The sequence below is a fragment of the Nestor notabilis genome, unplaced genomic scaffold (assembly GCF_000696875.1).
Source record: "Nestor notabilis isolate BGI_N333 unplaced genomic scaffold, ASM69687v1 scaffold3105, whole genome shotgun sequence".
NCBI classification, from domain to species: Eukaryota; Metazoa; Chordata; class Aves; order Psittaciformes; family Psittacidae; genus Nestor; species Nestor notabilis.
In genome coordinates, this window is record NW_009930474.1 from 71889 (window position 1) to 95507 (window position 23619).

Genomic DNA, 23619 nt, shown 5'->3' on the forward strand with positions numbered 1-23619 from the left:
AATCATAAAATTCTAGGCTAAATAAAAATAAAATCAAATATAGTGAAAGAATTGAAGAGGCACACATAGGCATATACATAAATAACTAGCCACAAAACAGTATGATGTGCACATGATTGCCAAACATGGTATGTGAGGAATAAATCCATCTGGATAATCTTTATTGGAACACATGACACATTGCTGTACTATACCATTGAGCAATAACTTCTGCAGATTTACAGAAAGACTGAACTATAAATCTCAGGCATTAATCCACACTTACATTTTCATTGGCAGAAAAGAAACCATCCATGCCAGTGTATTTTTTCCACATCACCCCACTACTAATCTCATTGCTGATCTGGCAAAGCATAAAGTTTGCAAGGCTTTGAAGAGCAACCAGTCATTTTAACCAATTCTCTTCACACAACCTTCTAAAGAATGAAAATTTAAGGAGCTTTTTATTTGCAAAAAGGATAATCACATAATCACTTGGAACTGAGAGTCTGGATATTTAAGAGGATTCTTGCCTCTCCCGTCCCAGATACTAGTAGTAATTACAGAGGAGTTTCTCATTATCCCTATGCATCATCTCAGCTGCAATAGAAAACAAAATACAAGTGAGAGTTGTAACCTCCTTACCAGATATGAAGATTATTTTCTTAGCACAGCTTCTAGAAAGCCATGAGGAACAGAGAGTCTTCACCTTAACTCAGGCGACAAACTAACATCACCACATACACAAATACAAAGTCCAGTATCTCTGAATGGCACTGTGGTGGTGTTGATGAGATAGAAAGACCGAGCACTTATCAGCGAAGGTATAGTGAAAGGTACAAGGAGAACTTAACTTTTCCTTCTGGGAAGGGAGCCTGCCCAGGTGGACAGGATTGCAGTCCAAGATGCCAACAGCCTTAGGGCATATGATTTCCCACAAGGTAAGGAGAAGGAGGTACCACACACAACTGCCAGGCAGCAGAGGCAGGCAGAACAGAAGGAAGGAATACCTCTCCACAGAGCACATCATTCTCAGAGTGCAGGCGATCCTCCTCCAGGACCTTCCCAGCACCAGAGGCATCAGAGCAATTAGAGAAGTCTACAGAAATCTACAGATGGCAGGGATGGAGATCCCAGCCAGCATCAGAAACTGTTTTTGCTCTGACATAAAATGACAACTCTCATGCCTGCCTTTAGCTACAGGAGCATACCCACCCTTCTAATGGTACCTTCCTCTTATCTCCTTTCCACATGTAAGGCAAATCAGGCATCTTCTTATGCCTGGCAGTACATATGTGTATCCCACCAGCATGCTGTTCTCAGCCTGAAAAGCTGATTGTTTCAGCAAGAGTTTATTTAATCTATTTTGGGTAGATAAGCATGCTCTAAAGGTGGTGCAACAGCAGAACACAGTAATACTGCTGAGGTGTCAAAATACACACTGCTTCAGGCACATGTAAATGTTATCCTGTACAACCTATCACAGATGGTTTAAGATGTACGCAATTAGCCTCAGGTGACAGCAGCAAAATGGATTTGCTTAGGAATGTTAGAAAGCCAAAAATTAAATGTAATCTTTTATAAAAATCAGCATATTAAAAAAAAAGTTTTCCCTCTTTGGGACAAGAAATTATTTACTTCTAATACTGAAACTAAGGTTAACAGAGGATAATACGAAAGCAAGACATGAAATAATATCTCTTTTCTGAGGTCTCGCATCCTACAAGTTTTGAAGAAATTGGTAATTCAGCTTGAATGTGTGAAGTTAGTTATTTCTATTAAATAACAAAAAAACCTCATCAGATAAAGCTCCTGATCACATAGCATTTCTCTCCTTACACACATACAACTCTCTGGAAACCCTCTGAAGACTAGCTTGCCCTCTGAGTAATCAAATGACTCATAATAAATTTTTCAATGGGCAGAGTTCTCTTCATATAACTTATTTCCTTCATTTCTTGGACTTCCCATCCCCCTCCAAACTCCTAAACACCTCAAAATGTGCTAGTATAGTTTAGGTTAGCATTTTACAGCATGCTCAGATACAAAAGTTTTGAATTACTCTTATTTTACACACACCGTGGGATTGTCATATGACAGTGTGGAAAAAATCAGACTTACATTGAAACAAATTAAAAGAGCATGGCTATACCACTGGCAGCGTCTCAACTTTAACCCAGACCTCTTGCATTGCTCTCAGTAAGAGGTGCTCAATGGTTAAAGCTGCTTTTCTGAAAATCACCAACTAACGTGTTGCCAAGTAGCTATGATGTAAAACCCCCACTGCCTTATGACAACTTCAAATTCCAGCCTTACTCTTTGCTCCCAGAGCTGGGAGGAGAACCAGCAGAGCTGAAAGGATAAAACAAAACCAAACAAAAAACACCACCAACAAAATCTGGTTACAGACCCACTGGATGAACTTCATGGCTGACCTCACTTGGGAACCGCTGTTAAAGTAGGGACAAGTTGGACAACATACCTTGCACAACAGTTTGCTAACTTGACCTCCCCGGGGTTTCAGCTTGTCACTATTGACATTGCTGAAGACCAGCTCCTGACTGCCTCTAACTCTTCCTGGTGATACACTTTGAAGCAAGCCTCCACCAAAATAACTTTAGCAAGGGTTTTGTGGGTAATTAAAGCATGTTAGAAGCTACCAACCCTCCAGCTTTTGGCATGATTTAGGAACCAACAGCAAGAATATCGGCATCCTGGAAAGGTGCCAAATCCCTAAATACGTTTCGGGTATGAGTCAAAGATTGGAAAATGCGTTGCCCTCTCAAGTATCAGACCTCAAAACGGTATGAACTTTCAGTCTGAAACCAGGCAGAGAGTATGTCAACATGATACCGCCTGATCCACCTACATAGAGATTTCTTTCCAATTAAAGCAATTGTGTCGCTTCACAATATTTTTATCTTGTATTTACAGAAGGATTACTGCCTATTTCTCTTTGATAAAACCAGCAATTTAAGATAGGAATCAATTCTTAACATTTAACCTGACATGTTTCCAGCAAAAATCACTGAAGCTTCTTTTTTTTTTTTAAGAGACAAATCCACCCTTTGTACTAACACAATAAAAACAGCTAATACTGTACCAGAGCAAGACGCCCCAGGACAATATTTTTCCATGACACATTTATCTTAAAACACCTGTTAAGTGTCTATACAGTAAAAATGCACCTTAATCTCTCAGAAACTAGTAATAAGACTCCTAATGGGAGACACAGCAGTCCTGAAATTTGAGAATCCATCAATTATGTTTCTGAACCAAACCACTATTTCACAGGAAAACTCTTTTCTCTGTAAACATGACAATTTCCCTTTGTGCAATTCAGTACTTGATTTCTACTCGTGCACACACACCCCCATTGACAGATGTGACATTCGGTAACAAACACCTGATTAATATTTGGAGTGGTGAGACCCACAGTCCTTGAGGAACACTGTACCTGAGCCTTGGAGCCATTCAGGTAGGTATCAGAAGTATCACCACAGCCTTTCGGATTTTACATCAGTAATCACAAAGCATACAGGGAAGCGATGCTTGTGATATCATTTAACAGTTAATTTTGCTCCAAGTTTAAAATAACCTGAACAGTTTCTCTCTCATATATTAAATGCTGTAAATATTCATTAACAATTAGTTTGCTTGTAAGGCATAATAATACTTCATTTTTCTTAAATTAATTTTGTGCAAATTGTATCTACCAGTGTCAACAAGGCTTAAACCCTCAGCACAGTATTCAGAACTGCTCGTACCAGATTAAAAGAATTTTCCATAGGCAAACATAAAAAAAATAAAAAAAAAAATCGTGAAACAGCTTAGAAGGAGAAGGGGAGGGAGAAAACAAAACCACAAAACTCACTTGACTGTAACTCGATTGGACAAATCCTGAAGATCTCCTGGATGAAAAAGCTGAGCTTCTTTCAGTCCAATATTTTCACACGCTTTCAGAAAAACATTTATATTATCCTGCGAAGAGAAGTAAAAAGCAGTTGCTTAGTTAAAAGCACTAAGCAGGTTTTGCAAGATGATTAGTGAGAGCTTTTGAATGTCAAAGTCCAGCTCACGTAAATAATACTGAAAAAGCAATCTTCTGGATCATAGACGCAGGTCGTTCCTCATGCACACAGGCAGGCTGGGTTGCGATCTCGGTGACTGAGGGGTATGTTAAAGATTACCTGGCATAAGGCAGCAGTGAGCCAGTAGGCAGCAATCTCCACTTTGATGTCAGCTCTGCTCAGCAAACAAACGCCCTCTTCCTCGCTTTGCACGACAAGCCTCACCTCTTGCCTTTAAAAATAACTCCAGCTACTGACATTCACCACCCAGAAACTCTTGGCAGGGGAGGAAGAAGAGGAGGGACGCACTGTTTCTGTGCTCACAGACCACTGAGGGAATACTGCACCTGGAGTCTGGGTTTGGTTGCTGAGCAAAGCTCCGGAGAGACAAAACCCAAACTGTATTCAGTGCTGCTGCTTCCTTACATCAGGGGTTTTTCCTCTCCTTTGTGTTCCTCCCCCTTCTATCCTCCCCCCTACCCAGCGCACACCAATATTACAGAATATAGGTGCAGGGTATTAGGGTATTAACAGCACCACTCTCTGCACCTGCTGCAGATCAACCCACCTGCAAGAGCAAGGTTAAACAAAAACAACAAATAAGCAATAGTGAGAGAGAGATTATACAACTTGTGATCTCTTTCATAAACACTTCATAAACAATAGGCAATAGGCAAGAAATTCCTTCTCATTAAGGCGGAATGCTATCAACAACAAAAGAATGTGCCCTCTTGCACACTTGCTCCCTTCAGCTGGAAGCCACAGGAAAAGGTACACAAGTTACTTAATTCAGAAGCTAGGCACAGCCCTGTCATTTAAAGGATTCCTAAATCAAGGTACTGGTAACAGAGTTTCACAGTATGGAAAAGTTCCACTTCAGCAATTTAATACACTTTAAACTTTTTTTCTTTTTGACACATAATCACTGGCTGTAACAATTATACCATCATTTAAAATTTCTTTACAAACAAAAACCATAAAGAAAACAACCACTGCTTCTAATACAGGCTTTAAAAAGTAAAAGAAACCCAAGAATACTCACAATGTTCTGTTTTGAAGGTCCCTAGGATTCTAGTATTTATCAGTCTGTAAACACTGCTTCATTCAAGGAAAATATTTGAACAAGGTATTCCCTGTGCAGGCTGCAGGCTCTGTGTTAACACATCCAAAAGATCCCAAGTGTCTCACACTGGAAAGGTTTTGCCTCAAAGCCTGACGTGTGATGTGCCATGGTGGGAGCTGCTCTGCTTCAGGGGGATGTGACATGACAATGAGGGGGGGACGTGATGTGGTGGCAAATGAAAGGAAGTGGCTTGGAAGGATGGTGAACAGGCAACCTCACCTCTGCCTGTGCATTAGCCTCTGCAGTGCCCAGGGGGCTGTCTGCTGAAGTGGCCAAAGAGACTGATGGTGGGGTATATAACCTCAGGAAGTACATTTACTTTTCCTTTCCATGCAATGCCCCTTTTTGCTTTCCATGCAGCATAGTGAAATCTGACTAGATATGTCAGTTTTATTCAATTAATATTTGAGTGCTGGTGAGACACTGGCACAGGTTTCCCAGAAAAGCTGTGGCTGCCCCATCCCTGGCAGTGTTCAAGGCCAGGTTGGACGGGGCTTTGAGCAACCTGGTCTAGTGGCAGGTGTCCCTGCCTGTGTTAGGCGGGTGGGAACCAGGTGATCTTTAAGGTCCCTTCCAATACAAGCCATCCTATGATTAGTACCAAAATCCCAAAGACTTGAAAAGGCACCGCTGCTTCTGTATGGAAGAGGCCAGAGACTACAGTTCCATTGCAAGAAGGGGAGCTACTTGGTGAAAAACAGACATGTTCAGGGGTCTGGGGAGTCCAAGAAACTTCTGCAGAGCAGAAGGAACAAGTAGTTGCAAGGGAATGAACTGAAGTGACACTGACGCTGATCAAGGCAACATGCCCTGATTGTTCTGACCAATCACCCAAACTCAGAGTCAACTCCCAAAGCAATGGGTTACGTCAACTGAACTGCAGAAAATGAGCACATTGTGCAGGTAAACAAGGAAGAAGAGTCAGAGACTTAGAGAAATGGATGATGCCTACACCCCAAGCACTAGGAAAACAAAGCAGAGGAGTTGCTCATCAGTGGTTGCTTGGCTGCACAACCACTGAACTGTTGGCACATGAGAGAATTAATTTTGAAGGTGTCGCAGCAATTAAACCTATCAAACATCACCCTCCCGATAAAGAACACTTACAGCCCCTGAGAACATCCAGGATATGTTCTCCTGGCGATGGAGGACATCCTACATCGCCAACATGAGTCAAGACCGTCAGAAACTGGTCAGAGGCACGGGAAGACAACACAGGAGGCGAACACAGTTAGTTACAACACTTATGTGCAGGATAAAACATGGTTCAAAATCTGCCTCCCCCAGCTCCCAAGCCAGCAGTTTGAGCACACCTACTATCTCACAGGTGACTGCCCCAGTACTAGCTTTGCTCCAGTCAGGGCCTGGAACTGACCCCCCAAAGCATCAGGACATGGCACCCAAAAGGTTATTACTCAGGTTAGCAAATTGACACAAAAATGTATCATTTCAGCAAATCAGCACTTGTAAATACTGTCTTTGCCAAGTTATTCTCAACCATCCCTAATCATTGTAAATCACCAAAGCTACAGGTCTCAAAATAGCTAACAGCAGTTTTAAACTCTACCAGAATAATGAACCTTAAAATTAATTTTAAATAGCACCACAGAAATAAGCAGGGGAAAAAAGGCAAGCTATCAACCTTGCAATTAGATTTAACATTAGAAATGTGAACAGGAACATTGTTCAGTGATTAATGCATTCAAATATAGAAGCCATCATGCTATTCCTTTTACCAATATAACTGTACTTTAAATAAGACTAACTGAAGTTACAACTTCAGCTTCAAAGCATATACTGCAATCTGAATCTCATCATAGTCCCCAAAAAGGGTTCTTAAGCATTCAGAACTCAAAAGCCTGGAGAAGCACAACATACTAGATCTACCTCCTGGTGACTGCAAGTCACTTAAGTGGCATGCTTGAGTTGAAAAAAGGGCTCATGCCTATGTCCACAACTGCCCTCTACCACTGTTCCCAATCTCTGTAAATGAGGGCAGGCCATTTAAGTTTAGGAAAGATTCAAATTAGTAGAGTTGCAGAGAGAGGAGTATGATGATGAGAGAAGACAAGGGACTTACAAAATGAGAACTGGAGAACTTGGTTGTGTTATACCCATAAAATGGGGCATAAGAGGCAATACTGCTGCCACCTACCAGCACGAGGGAAGGAAAACCAGAAAGGGAGAGAGGAGAAGCCCAGTCCAAAGGCAAGGCTCCGTGGTCAGGCAGATCAAATACATTTACGTAGAAAACAATGTTTCTGACCATTAAAAAAGAAATCTCCTGAACTAACAGGCACTAGGTGGACAAAAGTCAACTCCATGATTTTAATACAGAGCTCCAGCAGTGCATTTCCATAAGCATCTGAAGTTGGAATTAGCATCACAGAATTACAGAGTTTAAATCACAACAAAAATAAAGCCTTAAGTCTTAACCACGAAATTCAAGTGCAATTTCTTTCTGGCATGTTATTACTACTTCGAAGTGTTTTGGTGAGAATAGGTAGGGAGATTGGAAGGAGGTGTGGAGGGGCTGTTTCTTTTTCCTCAGACAGTGTGCACGATGAAAGGGCAGAGCACTTCAGATGCTCCCAGCACAACTTGAGTTTCCCACATGCAGTGCAGACTTACATTAAATGCACAGCGCAGAATGCTGAGTAGGTATAGCTATTACAGTTCAGCATTTCATTTTTGTCTCAAACTTCAAAGTAAACCACACCCAAAAACTCTGCGAAGTTGTAACACGAGAGAGATGGAGCCAGCAGTGGGAAGCAGGTCATCCACGGGCAGGCATTTAAATACCACTATTCGGGGGGAATGACGAATGATACTGCATGCTTTCAGGCATGCACCTGCCTTTCTGGTCCCCATGGGGCATCACTAGCCACAAACCCTTCCCTCTGCCTGTTGCTAAAGCATTCCTCTCTAACCAGCGTTGAGAAGGAGCCAAGATAACATGCCCATATTGCAAGTGAGACTGTGGTCCATTCCCTCCCGCTCTCCAACATCCTAGCAAAGCATGAGGAGTGCCTTTCTCACTCTTTATGGACACAACCTTATGGACATGAGGAGAGCAAAGAGCTGAGTCTTCCCTGTTCTTCCTTGCCAGACCTCAGTGCTGCTCCTGCTCCCAGGCAAGGGGTAGGGGGGCTGCACCAGAGCTCTGCAACCCCAGCAAGGCTGCCACAACAGGGCTCCTCATTCCCATCACTATCCTTCAGACTGCAAAGAAGAAAGAAGCCAGTCACTGTATGGGAGAACGTAAGAATATGGACACCTTCTTTTAAAAATGATTTAAAAAGTAATTTAAAAACCTAAAATTAAATAATTAAATTTGAGGGATTGCAACTGGCAGTGGTGCCATGTTTGCACCTATAATCAACTCCTAATATATGCCACCATGGCAAGAACTTGAGACAAAAGCAAACAGCACTATGAAAAGGAAGACAAATATACAGGGCTAGTGAGGTGGTGGCGGGAAATACATACGTTCCTCAACACCTATAAAACCCAGAAAATACAGTAGTAACTTCTAGAACAGGAATTAAAAAAGAAAAGAATCATCATGAGTAACAGGGAAATGAGGGAAAATACAAAAGTAGAGATATAAAAAGGACGGAGAAAGAGTTGATGTTAAATAGGAAAACCACAACCATTCACTAACCTAAGAAGAGACATACAGTGCATAAAATACAAGAGTAGTCTCAGAAATCTCTAAAGTGAAAGAGCATAAAGTGAAAGTCAATTAAGAAGAGAGGTCTCCACGTAAGCATGCGTAAATACCATCTTATTTTGACTATTTCTGTGCAACACAACATCACGGTAAATTCAGCTTCTATATTTGAGATGCAATTTAATTAAAAAATAAATCCCTCATTATCATTATTATCTGGGTGGGGCAGGAATATTAATTTAAACAAGCGTGTAAATACATTTGCTTTCTCTAAGGTGCAGTCATGCTGTGTGGTAAGCCTGTCTTCTCCCCTGGTTAACTGTTTCTCTGGAGCCTGACGCATGCAGTGAAACACAGCAAACTCTCATAGGCATACAAGTTATGGCACATCTTTCAATTCACTTGGCATCTGGGAGAAAAACAATTTAATTAACATAGTGTTTTTCTGTTTTTCTGTTTTTCCTGGCTGCTTCGGCCAACAGATGAAGACAGTCCTCCAGGTTGTCTCCTACTTTTATGCAAACACTCACTGTTTCAGTTAAAAACCTTACTTCTACTGCAATATAAAGCTCTGTTTTGTTTTGGGTTTGGCTATTTGTTTTGTTTCGGGTTATTTGGTTGGGTTTTTTTGTTTCAATTGGTTTGAGTTTGTTGTTTGTTTTTTCTGGTTTGGGTTTGTTTTTTTTTTTTTTGGGGGGGGGGGTGGTGGGATTTTTAGGCTTTTATTTGTTTGGGCTTTTTTGCAGAGTATCAAGGTGAAGAATGGGAGCTGAATTTCCCATAAGGGCACCCTATGCTTGCAGGGCCATGAAGCACATTCACATGGAAGTATTACACCATCACCCAGACTGTGACTTAGTGCCAGAAGTTGTTTTCATTTTCCAGGTACCCAAAGGTGGGGGGCGGGGGGAGAACTCCAGAAAAAGAAAACCCACAAAAAGCTTCTGACATTTTAGGAACAGAAACTGATGCATTTCAGCTACAGAATTCTGAAAATACCTGAATAGAGATCTAAGAGACGTTTTTCTTAGTACTACATTTATGGAGACATTTGGAGTCCTCTTGAAAGCTTACACTACGTCTCCTTCAGCTCTGCATTTGTGACAAACCCTCTTTATTGGCACCCTTAAATAAGGGCCTATTTTCATTATAAAGGGAGGTATTTCTTTAAAAAGTAGGATAGATGCAGCACTATACTGACTACTAAGGCTGGCTCAAATTGGTTAAATGCAGATTCAAAGCTGCATTTTGCAGCAGCATCACTGTGCAGCTACGTGTTGTTTGTATTTGGAGGTGGGGTAAGGGAAGAAACCTACAGCAGGAGCTTGTTGAACAAGTTGGGTAACTTGCTCTTCCTTGGAGGTACGTTTCGGTTATTAGCACTGACTGTGGGTGCGGGTGGGGGCAGAAGGCGTGAGGGGGAGAGCAAGGAACCAGACTGAGCCAACCTTGTGGTCTGACCACAGGCCTGGAAGCCAGTAACCCACAGTTACCACCTTGGCCTTGCACACTGGGATGCTCAGTGCCCGTCACCCACTCATCTTGTCTGTAGACTGTGATCCCTGCTCCTACAGCTCTCCTTGTTTCTCCAAAGGCTGCTAATGGATTGGACCTTGAACTGAAAGGAGAAGGAGGAGTAGGTGGAATAGCTAGACTACTTTTCCCCTTCCCCTCTCTTTTTGGGCCCCAAACTAAAAACAACAATTAAAGCAATCATCCTGCAGGGGTAATTTGACTTAAGACTGACCTCAGGGCTTCAGTCAGTTATCCCACCTGTAAGAGTGCACAGAGCACCATGTTGGCCAAAGATCAGAAACGGCGCTAATTGCATTGCCACTCCCCTCTGTGTGCGCCCTTCGTTGTTTTTCCACCTTAGGTGAAATAATAAATTATTGTGATCCTTGACACAGGGATTCCCTGCCCCATCTCTACACGTGATTACAGACACCAACTCTTTTAACGATTCACTTCCCAATTTCCTCTCAAAAAGCAGGTGCTTCTCCTGCCAGAGTGCAGGAATGAAACTTTATGCATAAACATACCTTACTGCTCCCAATTGCGATAACTAAGTCACCCAGAAAGAGGAATATTTCCCTTCACCGCTGCAATTCATGAGTGTCAGAGTTCAGCCATTATGGAAACCACGGTCTGAAGCAGCCTTAGATAAGAACTATTCTGGTTTTGAACAAAAAGGGCCATCCATCCCCCAAACCCCAATTCCACCTGCAATGACAGCAGCCAGTTACAGACCTCTGTACAGCCAAAGTGTGTACTGAAGGATCTTCCCCAGAGTTTGTTCCTCAGCTCTTGGCACTGCCCACCGCCATATGTAATGGCCAGCAGAAGACCTCTCTGCTCGGCTCACCTCATTGCCTGCAACCTCTTGCAGCACTGAGCTCCACAGTTTCCTTCCAACAGAAGTAATGTGATTAAGGGAAACACAACAGAAATTAATGGGTATTTTTGAAGCAAGACTTCCAAGCTGATAGCTTTCAAAGTGCTCAACAGAGGAAGGGAACAACTGTCTTCAATGACTTTAAACTCTTCCCAGGCCTGTATCTTTTACCTAGCTATACCGTAACTTTTGCTGTAATACATGGCTGTAATGTCATAGCAACAACATGTACCAAATAAGGCTTTTATTGGTAAGAGAGTGAATATCAGGTTGTAAACCACAGGTGTGTTTCTGGGATGTTAGTGCTGCCAAATAAGGCCAGCTGGAAAGGACAAGGGCAAAAGTACAGCATGTGGGCACTCTGGGCAGACATGCCTTGTAGATCAGGATAGCTCTCTGCTTCACAGCTTCATTCCATTTTGGGCCAAAGTGACTAGCTCTCTCCTTGTAGGTATTCTTACTGCAAAGAACATACAGGCTTGGAAAGCCAATATGGAATAACCATCCCAGGCTATTTCTGTGTTTAGACAAGCCTTTACTTTCCCACCAGTTAGTTGCATTCCAGTTGAAGTCAAGAAAAAAAAAAAATAAAAAAATTTAAATCAAGTGATGTGCTTTTCACCTCAAATGGTTTATACAAAACAGAATTTATAAGCAAAGTGTGTTAAATACTCCAGTGCCAAGTCACTCCACTACACAGAACTGGAATGACAGTAATCCACTTAAAGGTGAAACTGCCCTGAAGCCTAATGAGTAATAAAAGAAGTAAAGACCTCTTGTTCTTGAAACACAAAGTTTTGGCAACCTCTTTTTTTTTTTTTTTTTTTTTTTAAGTTGTATATACAAGTTTCTGTTTTGCTCACACAGGTCGACAATTTGATATAGATGAAATTCAGTCCCGCCACATACAGGGCTTAAAACAGAGCAAGTTGCCTCAGATCCTCAAGTCACATAGTCCCTGATTTTTAGACTATGATTTAGTACTTCAGTCTTCCTGAAAAAGAATTTGGAAGGTTTTTTACATACATCACTGGAGGAGGGCAATTCACCACAGGCACGCAGGCGTGGAGGTGTTCAGATGGGCGTTAAAAGATGTTGTATAAGTATTTTATATCAAACAGAAGAGCCAGTAGCATAGCTGTACAGCTCCAGCACTCAAAGCACAAAGTTATCACTGCTGCAATTAACATCTACTTTCCTTGGAAATTGCCACAAAATTTAAACACTACACATTAACAAATACCTGACAAACCAGTCACTGTATTGTCCAGCTCAGGAAGATCTAACACAGATAAAGACCAACTGCCATAAGAAATATCAAAACTGCACTTCCTTGGCAAAGGCAGGAGCTATCAGATTATAAATGTCACAAGTATGATTTAAGGTGTGTACCTGTTCTACGTGGTTGACATTTTTTTTCCAGTTAGGAAGGAATGTTTCATTACAAACACAGAAAGAGTCATCAGTTATTTAAGGAAATAAAAATAGAATACAGACTACAGCTGATTGAGCTGAGAAATGGAAAGTTTTTGCAGTTTGTTTGGCAACCATATTTATATATTTTGTTAAGTGCTGGCAAGTTGAGGCAAAAAAGGTCATACTTTTTCAGAGCTTTGGTTCAGAGCAGAAGGAGAAATGAAAAATTTCCACATTATAAAGTTCTCACTGCCCATAGTATTGCTTTACAGTTAGTTTACAAGAGTTTTTAAATTACTTAATTAGCATTTTGGGATCTCACCCCAGTAACATGCTGGAAGCATCAATTTGGAAGAAATTGTCTCATTTAAAGCCTCCCCAAAATACTACTTTTGATTCAGGGACATCAACCAACAGGCACAGTACTGACTGTCCCCTTACGAGAGACCAGGGCAAGTAGCTGAACCTTAATTTCTTGGGGTCTGTACCAATATAGTTTCTTCCCACTTGTGTCTCCTCAACACATTTCATTTCATCATCTCCCACCCAAAACCTGTCAAGTTCAATCCAGTGTCTGGGTTTCATTCTGCCTGATCGAAGTCTTGAGCAGCTACTAAAAATGTCACAAAGAGTATGCATCAACCTCCTCTTTCCCCACACCCTACATTTCAAAGTGTTTAGGCAGCAACAGAAAACAATTAAAGGAAATTGAGAGCTAAGGCTGAAATGTACCATATGTTTTCAAGCAGAAGGCCACAAAACATCAGTAAACCGCTGCTGAGATTACATACTCCCACTATCAGGCACTGAAAGACTACAGAACAATGTCATCTCTGACTATTAATAACCATACTTCCTTTCTAGCACACAATCCTCTTTTCTTAATTGTCTAACAGAGGTATTTCCATACAAGCTACATTTCTCTTTCCCATAAGACAGTAGAAAGGGTATTAGAAGTGATTTATAGTTCCACATACATTCCTATCAGGTCTTGCATCACTCCTGACATTTGCTAATATATAGCTTTAGGTTCTCATAACTAAAGTCAGACTTTTTTGGTTTGGGTTTGTTTTTTTTTCCAGTATAGTTTGTGAGTGCACTGGACTGAGAGTCAACCCCTACCATACTCTGACTTACTGACTGACCTTGGGAAAGCCACTAAGCTCCCTCTACCCATGCTCTGCTATTTTCAAGTGTAGAACTGAAACCATGGTAAAGCATTCTTTGCAAAGTACTCCAAGATGTAACATTTTAAAAACTTTTTATATAAAAGACTTTCCTTAATTTTTTAAACCATAATTATCAGGTTTCTGAAATGCTCCATAACTTTAAAAGACCAAAAAAAGTCATAACATTGTTTGGGTTTTGTGTTAGTTTTTTCTTTCTTTAAACTGGATTTTCATCCCACAGTTTGTGTGCCCGTAGCGTTCCCAAATTAGAAGCAACATTTGCTTAGCAGTGTAAAGTAACATCAACTGAAACTTCTGAATTTTATAACAGAAACACACATACTAATTTCCAATTGTATTTTTTGTAGCACTAAAAAAATCTCACTAAAATCCATTAAATAAGAAAAACATAGTCTTCCTTACATCCAGCCTGAATCTCCTCTCTTTTAGCTTAAAACCGTCACCTCTTGTCCTATCGCAACAGGCCCTGCTAAAAAGTCTGTCCCCATCTTTCATGTGTTTTGGTATTCTTCAAAACCTTCAGAAGGTTTACATCACTCAGTATTACTCCTTATTGCTGCAAAAAGAGAACATCAGACAAGCAAAAAAGTACACCAAATGGTTATGAGCTCATTAGTCAGCTCTTAACCAAAATTTCTGAGCATTTATGGGCTATTTCTTATGAGCATTTTTGGACACTGTTAGTTGCTGCACAACCAGCAATTCCATCCAGGTTTGAGCCTTTGTTTTTTGGTGTTTCATAGCAAAGCAAGCAACGGTGGCTTTTATGTAAATTAGTCCATGTATTTGTGCTTCCTCATTTTTCATGAAGGATAGAAAGGAGATGTTCTCTTATACTTATTTTTCCATACCAGACAAGCTACTGTTAGTATTACTAATGTAGCCTATACTAGTTGAATTCACAGAGCAGAAGTTTAATACTTAGAAATTCAAATAATTAAAAAAAATACAAAATGCAAGAAGACAGAAAGCATGGACCAATATAATGGCTACAATAAGCAGAAGGAGGTGAATAACAGAAGAAAATACATAGTCATGATTTTCAGCATGAAGAAATGAACTTAATAAATATACTTTCAAGAAAATAATTCTTTTTTTCTTATTAAAATGAAACATCTCATATTAATATTGCTGTATTTTTAAATTAAGGTGGAAAACACATCTAATTTGATTCTAAGTAACCTAGAGAAGGAACTTTGCAGCTGAGTCCTAAATAAAGCATAATATCTTGACTTTGCAAGTGTGGATTTTACCTGAAAAATCGTTTTACAAGTGCCCTACAATAAAGTCAAAATGTCATCTGCATGCCATTCTCCTGCAACACAAAAAAACAACCCTGTCAAGAAAACTTTCCCACAGAAAAGGAAATTTTGGCCAGCTCCACTTGATGACAAGAGATAAGGAAGTACCAGGGCGGTTCCATGGTTTGCAATGTGTTAGGCACAAAGGCTCAGAAAAATATTTTTAATGGCAACATTTTCATCTTATCCACCCGTCTTTATCTCCCTTCTCATTTCGGTATACCTTTCTTCCATACGTCCCTTCTTACCTTTATTATTCCCTACTTTCCTGGTTTAGGAGGCACACACCGATGACCTCTGTAACAAAGTAGCTCTCCCTCACTGTCTGAAGTGGCTGTCTTGGTGCAAGTGGAATTAATACCTTCTGATACATTAAATAAGTAAATTATAGAATGTAGTGATGGTACATTAGATTGCATTAAAGAGAGGGAATGATGCTTGAACAGCACTTGTCAGAAGGGCATGTTGAGCCCTGGTGAACCAGAAAAATAAATGTCTGAAAAATCCTGCCTGGAAAACTATCAAGACATTCTTCACCCTAAAGGAACTTTAATTCCCCACTAGAACAAAACAAAACAACAACATCCCAATTCCACAGTATTTCAGATGCACATTTTCAAACCTGGTACTGCCTAGAAACGTGCAGTTTTATTCTCTTGTGTGAAAGGGAACCAAAAGTTCACCAAAAAAAACCCCTCTGGCAAAGCTGAAGAACTTGATGAATATGACATTTGGTGCTAATATTCATCCAGCAGTCACACTAAGACATTTAGCAACATCTCTGCTCGTTTGAAATCAAGGACCAACTTAAAAAATAGAAAATAATAATAATTAAAAATCACTAATGGTATTTAACTTACAGTTCTAAAAACCCAATAGCTTTTTACTCTATCCTGTGGTTTGACCTCAGCCCTCGGATGTGATGAAACGTTTCCCAGCCACAGAACAAAGCATTGCACTTCCACCTTACCAGAGATGCAAGGAAACATAGATGGTCTCAGAAGACCAAATTGGTACACTGCAAGGCAAGACTTCCATCAGCTACCCCTCTCCAAAGGAAATATTGATTCTAACTCCAAATTTGCTTCACTCCCTGGCCTCAGCTGGAAACTTACTTTAACTAAAGATTTGCCTTGCTACAGAGCATGAAGTTATTCCTCCTGAGCAATAAGCAATATATTGTTCTGACAGATGTGTTGAGCTTGCATATACTATACAAAATTCATTCCTCTTCCTACTGTCTCGTGATGTCTTATAACCTCCGTAACAGTTTGATTCTTTGTGTTCAGCCAACTGAATTGGAAACATGAGGTTTCTGGGGAAGAAAGGTGCTGCAGCCAGACATGCACCTCCAAAAATGGTCAGCAGAGCCATGCTGGAAAATAAGTCATCAGACTACAAAGCCCTCCCCATCATGTGATTATATCCAAACCATCTAACCATCTCACATGCTGGGACTCAAGCTGAAAAGTCCATACTTATTGAGAACCAGGTTTTCTCTAGGTTTACTTCTGCTAAACAATCATTTTATTTCTACCACCCCCAAAGAACTTTAAGCAAAACCATGATTTAAAGTGTAGAAAGAATACGATCCAAAGATGTTCAGAGTACAGGATTTTCCTCTAGGGAAAATTAAAAAAAAAAAAAAGGGAAAAAAAGAAAAGGAAAAGAATCCCCCTACCATCAGTCATATATAAATCTCATAAAGGCTTTGTGAGGAGCAATAATACTACTGCAATACTGAAAGATACTGAAATCAGCAGAAGTAAGAGCCACAAAAGTATACATATGAAGCGACACAAAACACTCTAGAAACAGATCTGTGGGAGAAGCAAGTTACAAGCAATGAAAATATTTCCAGAAGATGGCAAGCAAGCCTCCTGGATAACTCCTTAGCAAGCTCTTTTCATGTAAAAATCCTATGGTTCATCAGCTGCAGTATCCTAAGCTTGTCAGGCATCAACACTTGCTTTTCCATAAATGCAAAAGCCCATCATTCTATAAATGCCAGGATCAAAGCTGGGCTCTTCAAATCTGGTGTAACTGAGCATGTTCCTCTCAAGTCTGGGAAAATACATCTCCCCTCCCACTATTGCCATTGTAAGCACCATCTTCTGAAACCCTCCCATTACGGCCTTAATCATGATCTTCTGAAACTGAAGTACTTATCAGAAACCTTTTCCATGGTTTCTGACACAAAACATCGTCACTCTTAACGACTATATTCAAGTGGTATTTTAACAAAAGTATTACTGGATGATCTTGGTTTATGAGAACCGTTCACCTTTCCTCCCTTTTATTTTTGAAGACTTGCGGGACAAGAAACAACTTGAAGGAACAGTCATACACTACAAGTAAGAGATAAACTACACACCTAACGCATACTCCTCATTTTTCATGTGGAAACAAACAAAACAAAACAAAAAAAAAAAGGCATTAAACCCGGGAGTTCTTACAGTTATGATTCAAGACAACACTTAAGTCTCCATGAAAATGAAAGCTAGCCTATGGTTTTCTGGGTTGGATCAAATGGCTACTTCAGAAGCCATTTATGCAATCAAACTGCTGATAGAATAAACTGTGCTGTCCTCCCAGAATGATTTTGGTTTCATTTGAATTCTTTTTACAATACTTCATGGGAAAAGAATGTGCAGCACTCGTTATTCACAAGCCTAATACCCTGAGCTTTTCTGGGACAAAAGCAACTAACACTTTCTACATTCATTTGATGTGGAAATGCACATTCTTAGCTTGTGCAATGATATATGGCAAGTTAACCAAATTTTACAACCTCCAGCCAAGTTAACTACACTTCTTCTCTAATGAGTTGACCAGCAAAACCAGATATTTTGTTGGCTCAACCCATCAGAACATACAAATACAAGCATCCAGAGATATTTTGCATTCTCCTCATATTAAGACATCAAGTAACTTTCCCTAATGTTAAGACTGCATGTTTACCATAAAAAGCGGGATCTTCCATTCATTACAGGAATCATGTATGTCCCTGTTCACCTTGGGTCTTTTAAGATGGGACAAATAGTCCTCCTGAAAGGACTAAATGGCCTAGCTATCCTAGTGACATGAATAGTCAAAAAGGCTTTCATAGTGGGGGGGAGAACAAAAATAAAGAAAAAAATTCTTTGCATTATTTATGCACAAAAAGGTTTCTGATGCTAAATGGTTACAAAATTTCTCCTACAGCCTCTAGCCAGCAAATTTGCCAAACAGCATACAGGAAATCTAAATTTCCTGTGAAAATGATTACGTGTATCTCCTCCCTTTCCCTCAACAATGTGATTTATAGCCAAAACACTGGCAATTCCCTCAAATGAAGCCTGAAGCAAGATCTTTGCATCATCACAGTTATTTTAATGCAACCTAAGCTTTGCTGTGGGTGGGCAGAAGCAGATTCTAAAAATACTCCAGCTACACAGAACATTTCCTAGTCTGACCATTCCCTAATAAAGGGACATCTGACGTGGCCTGTGAACATAAAACAGGAGGGTGTCCTTTCAAGAGAGACAAGTAAAGGCTAGATAGGTTTGTGCACAGGAGCCATAAGTCCTTGATACCTCGGAGGATGATGAAGCTTCACAGCAACAAGCTGATTAAAGTTACAGATCCAAATCACAGAATCTGCAGTCTAAGACACCATATTAATGATACAATTTTAAAAAAAAAAAAAAAATTGAAATGAAGCTAAAACTTTGAAAACTTTGTAGGTTTTTGTAACAAGACCATGTAAGAACAATAGGCAAGAGAGTGCTCATTAAAAACAAACTTGGCGCCATACCCCAGATATTAGATTTGATGTCAATACTTACCAAGCCAGCTATTGGAGTTGACAGGCGATTGATCTTCTTTACAATGCCAGGTTTGATCTTGTTAATCAAACTAAAAGAAGAAGTCATACGATTTTCTGTTACATAAATCAACTCTATTTGAGCATGAGCATCAATGCTTATTAAGAAGTACTTTGCATGTAGTACCAAGTTACATCATTTGAACCAACTAAATCTGAACCTATTAATGCCCCCTAGTTTTCAGGGGGTTTTTTGGTTTGTTTTTTTAAAAAATCAGTTTTCAAAAAAGTGACAAGGAACAGCAGACTGCAGAAGTAAAAATGGGACATGCCATACACACACAAAAACCCCAGAGTGGCAAAGTGAGAAAGGAAAGAAAATGCCTGTGTAGGCGTAGGCAAAAATGGATTTGTGTTTCTACTGCATGGGTGGTGATGTTAATCAGACTCAGATTTCCCATTTAAAGATTTTCTTCACATAAAAGTTCTGATGCAGATGATGTCAAAAATATATCAGAATATTAATTTTCAGAGTTCAGTGTGAAAGCACGGATATTCCCATACATGTAAGAAATCAATTCAGTTTTCATAATGCTATCAAGCCCAGTGTGTGTGCAACAATCATTTTGGGCACATACAATTTACACATGCAAGTCATTTTCAGTCTCAGGCAGAAGAGATTGTGCCTCATATCATTCTTACTTTATATAAAATCCATAAACTGAGAAGATAGGATAGACTAATACATCACTTTTGAATACACAAGCCCAAATGCACACCTTGTCCCAAAGTAAGGATGAGGCACAGGATTCCTTGCACCTTTATACCTAGGTTTTCAGTCATGCAGGTAGGGAAATACTGTGATTACTCAAATTACATGCTAGACCACAGGATCAACAGAGAACAGGGACCTCAGGACACCCTGGAGTCTTCATCTTCCTGTATACCTTTAAGGATTTTGGACTTGCTTGCTCTTCTTGTTGCTGCTCGCCTGGCCAGACCCTTTAGCCCACAAAGCTTCAGTAAGGTTTTGTGATCTACCCACATCAATGAAGAGCCAGGACCTAGCATTTATAACTTTACATGGGAAAAAGCATTTTTTGCTCAAGCAGCAAATGTACTTGGAAAGTAAACACAAAGAACAGAGTTTAACGAACAAACATTGGAATGGAGGATAGAGTGTCTGCAGAAGAAGGATAACGGCTACAGGTCCTGAGATTTTTCAACTGCATTGACTGAGTTATTTAGTAATAAAAATATAATTAATGATTTATTTTAAAAAGAGTGATCTGTTGAGGTGAAATTAAAACAAAAAATTATGGGGGAGGGTGTCCGTCCTTTTTCTAATCTTCAAAATGTGTATTTGCTCCATTGCATTTAAGAACATGAAATAGCATGTACTGAGTTCCCTTCTCTTATGTATACACAGGAGATCCGGTAAAATGTAAAAGGTTTTCTTTAGTCAGCTACTGATCAGTCAGTCACCATGTGCACTTCCTTAAGTAGGCCAAACAAACCAACTGGACTGCTACAGGAATATGCAATACAAGTATAGACCTTATCTGCTATTTAAGTCAAATGTACCACCTCCAGAAAAAATACATCTATGGACACTAAATTAGCCATGTCACAGGTGAACCAACAAAAAAAAGACAATGTCATGTCTAGTTGTCATGATGATTATGTACTCTATTGACTTTGGTGAAAATTGGACATCTGAAAACTTCTCCCATCTTGCCGTTTTCTGTTTCCACAGAATTTCTATGAAAATCATTTATCTTTGTACTTCAAGTACATCAAATTTAAAATTATGATACGGAAGGACAGCTATATGATTCACTGCAACATAATGAGGCATCTTCTGCTTTAAAGAAAGTTGCATGTCTCCTAAGGCAAGCTGCTTAGCTGAAGAAATTACAGGATATTTTTCTTGCATATGGCTATTAATTACAAATAAATTTAACTGATTTGCATTTGGCAGATGGAGGCTTTTATTCTTTTGCCAAATAAGCGTCAACAATGAAGTTATCAGAGGATTAGAATGTATTAGTTCACTTCCAGTTCTTAAAGACACTGTTTAAAAGTTACAGCTGAATACAATACACACATCCCACTGAATACATACCTGAAGAAATACCTTCTTATTAAAAGTATAAATTATTTTTATTACCACATCCAGTCTAGTTAAATTTTCATTACATAAGTAATGAAAATACAGCGTTCATTTCTGCAACATCAGCCAAAATTATCATTGCAATATAGGGACTTGATTAATTAGGAGAGGCAACTAGCAAGATAGACTAGATGGACAAAGGGCCCAAAGCAAAAAATAAAGTTAAGGACAGAAAACACAATAATATTCACAGTAGGGAAAATGCAGGAATGTTGCCTTTTTGCATTTGCTTTGGTTATTTTACTAGATAGTAAAAAAAAAATAAAAAAATAAAAAAGTCAGAACTGAACTGATTTGAGATTTTTTAAATGACCCAGGTAGTTCTCTAACAAGATTTCTCTTGCACTGGTGTTCTAAGTGACATTTACACCTGCCATTCCTTAAAACACTAATGGATTAGCACAAAGTAAGTACAAAACCGATTACAGATATATGGAAGAGACCCAACAAGTGGACGTACTACACCTCTGACTCAATCTAGCAACGAAACCAGACAAGTCCCATTATTGCCAAGCCTATAATACATAAGATCAAAGAAGCTTTTCAGAGAAAGCACTCAAGAAACAGCTGAAGTCAGAGGTTGTTGCTGAAAGCAGTATGTAAGTCAGTCCAGAAAGTACCAAAACCTGGACTACATGTGCACATACGTGACAACGTATTTCTATGTTATGCTGAGACCCAATCCTTTTACTTTCATCATCCTATAGTGTTTGGTTTGGTTTTTGCATTGGGTTTTGTTTGGTTTTTTTAAGTATGTTTTTATGAAGTATGCCAAATGACATCTAATAGATTCTACATTATTGAGATACTTGGATGGAACCATAAGAGCAATATTAGTAACAGACATATGAAATCAAATGCCTGCTTATAGTTTTGTAAGGTTCACATCTGAAATGTAAAGAAAAAAAGATAATTTCTCTAAGTGTAAAAAGACCACTGTTAAGAATAGATAGTTTTCAGAATTTGAGAATCAGAACACAAGAGTTTACAATTATTTATTTCAAGGGGGTGGTAGATTGAGGACAAAAACCCAAACCAAAACAACAATAGTGGGTATATATAGGGTAACTGAGTGCTTTGATCCCAGCCACAGCCACACTACCTTGCACAAGCTGATTGTAAAGCCCACTGATACCATGAGAATTATGACCAATCAGCTGGCCAGGGGATCAGCATGATCCTCGCAGTAACATACGAAGGAGTGTGTGGGACAACACATGGAACATGTATATCTAGAAAGAGAACATGTGAAAGCTGCTCTTCCTTCCCAGGGCAAACAACACATATTAAAGGAAAAAATAAACTACTTATTACAAAACACTTTTGGTATTTCAAAAAGAACTTTCAGGCCAGCAAGGAAAACAGACATCTCATGTTAGCCTGAAGGATTTTTATATAGGTAAGTCAATACTCACTCGCATAACAGGACTCCATTTTCTAGAGCTGCTCGAAAGTCTTTGGTTCCAAAGCTTTTCCCAGTAACTGTCTATAAAAATAAGAATAGAGAGTTAATTGGACATGCACACAAAATCAGGACTAGCCAGAGCATCCAAGTACTTAAAGCAAACCAAAAAAAACAAACCAACAAAACTTTTCAATTCAACACTTAGTTCATACTATTATTTTCTCATACTAATTTCAAAAGAAAGAAGTATTTAAAACATAGTTCTTTATGCCTCAAAAGAAGTCAGATCAAACATCTTCAAGTAGTTTCCTCTAGTGTAAATCAATCTTCAGCTACATTCTGTGGGAATACTTGTCATTTCCTAAAGCAATAGCAGCCAAACTGAAAAGCATAAAATGAATTTCAAGCGTAAGTGCAAAAGAGGAGTCTTTTATCTCCTACTTCATGTTACAGCATGTATATGCATATCCAGCACAAAAGTATTTTAATAGGGTTTTTTTGTTTGGTTTGGTTTTTTTTCCTGCCACTTGCACCCAAGGAAATGTGACTAAGGAACCCCTCTGGCAAGTCTGTGTTACCACGTGCACCTCAATTCCCATTATTTGGCAAGTGCCAGGACTATACTAATGGGACTACTTTTTATATTCAAAGTGAAAAGCAGTGAACAAGAATAATTTCTTATAAAAGACTTAAGGTACCCAATATCAAAAGCATTGCCTACATGTATTCAGCAAAGTTGCTCTCCACCAAGGAAAAAAAAAAAAAAAAAGCCAACAAAAAAACCCACCTTTGCTTGTGGTATTAACTCCATCTCAAACAAGACCATCAACACACCACCCTGCTTATGTCTAAACTCACTTGGATTCTTCCTACTAGATCCCCCCTGGGTCCATATCCCTTGAAGTGACCAAATTTGGCAGTTTTCTTCTAAACACCCAGATTAACAACCCAAGGACAAATTAGAAAAAGAGCCAGTATTTCTAAAATAGTTCAAAAGAGGGTTTTATCCCAGTTGGGTATAGAAACCAAACAATAGGAAGAGAATTTATTCAAACTTAGAGGTCACCAGGTTCAGCCACCAACTAATTA

At 39.4% G+C, this 23619-nt stretch overlaps 1 protein-coding gene across 1 annotated transcript in view; it reads right to left on the bottom strand.

Annotated features, from left to right (window-relative positions):
* Positions 1-22605, bottom strand: part of LMO7 (LIM domain 7) — a 90642-nt gene extending 68037 nt beyond the window's left edge. The window contains exons 1-3 of the mRNA XM_010015399.1: positions 22541-22605; positions 18975-19044; positions 3854-3960 (exon numbers count right to left, since the gene is read on the bottom strand). The gene's annotated coding sequence lies outside the window, so the exon portion shown is untranslated. The remainder of the gene's footprint in view (positions 1-3853; positions 3961-18974; positions 19045-22540) is intronic.
* Between the last annotated feature and the right edge of the window lie 1014 nt (positions 22606-23619).